The sequence below is a fragment of the Xenopus laevis genome, chromosome 6L, assembly GCF_017654675.1.
Source record: "Xenopus laevis strain J_2021 chromosome 6L, Xenopus_laevis_v10.1, whole genome shotgun sequence".
In the NCBI taxonomy this organism is placed as follows: Eukaryota; Metazoa; Chordata; class Amphibia; order Anura; family Pipidae; genus Xenopus; species Xenopus laevis.
The window spans coordinates 41,903,843-41,904,991 of record NC_054381.1 but is presented as its reverse complement, the minus strand read 5'-3'; positions in this window follow the sequence as shown (position 1 = coordinate 41,904,991).

Genomic DNA, 1,149 nt, shown 5'->3' with positions numbered 1-1,149 from the left:
TGATTAATTTAAAACACTTTCATTTTTTGATGTTACTGTTCCTTAAAGTCTACTAGAAAATCAAGTAAATATTAAATTAGCCCAATAGGCTTGTTTTGCTTCCAATAAGGATAAATTACTGTATATCTTATTTTGAATGAAGTAAAAGGTACTGTTTTATTATTCCAGAGAAAAAGGAAATTATTTTTTAAAATTTGGATTATTTGGATAAAATGGAGTCTATGGGAGACTGCCATTCTGTAATTCAGAGCTTTATGTATACCGGGTTTCCGGATAACGGATCCCATACCTGTATAAACAATAGTAGTGTTTCTGAAGCAAACATAGCAGTTTTCCCAGTGCACAGCAATACTGCGTCCAATTCTTATTACTTTAATTCACTTATTTTTTGTTGATACTGTTCCTAAAAAGGTGACTCTGAGGTTGCCAAATTAAATTGGATTTCAGTTCTGCTTTCATTATCTCTGGTGTTACTTTGAGTGATTTTATTATGAGAATGACTGTGCTCACCTAAGCTTTGTAACCCAATAACAATGTTCAGAATTATCAAACTCTGCTGCTTTTATTAAATTCAGCTTTTACCTGTATTCTCTGCCTTAGTGAGTAGGTTTATTTATTACCACAAATTAATTTTTTTATATGTACATGTTAACATATCAGATCATCATATCATAAAAATATCATAAGACATTCAAATGCTGTTCATATAACTCAGTTTAATATGTAATACAGTATGGGATCCGTTATCCGGAAACCCGTTATCCAGAAAATTCCGAATTACAGTAAGGCCGTCTCCCATAGACTCCATTATGATGAAATAATCCAAATTTTTAAAAATGATTTCCTTTTTCTCTGTATAAAAAACAGTAGCTTGTACTTGATCCCAACTAAGATATAATTAATCCTTATTTGAAGCAAAGCCAGCCTATTGGGTTTATTTAATGTTTACATGATTTTCTAGTAGACTTAATGTATGAAGATCCAAATTACAGAAAGATCCGTTATCCGGAAAGCCCCAAGTCCCGAGCATTCTGGATAATAGGTCCCATACCTGTATATAAAAAAACAATAACCAGACTGTTTTAAATAGATACAAATAAATATGGAAAATAAAAAACATGCCTGTTAAAAGTGAAAAATATAAATTAA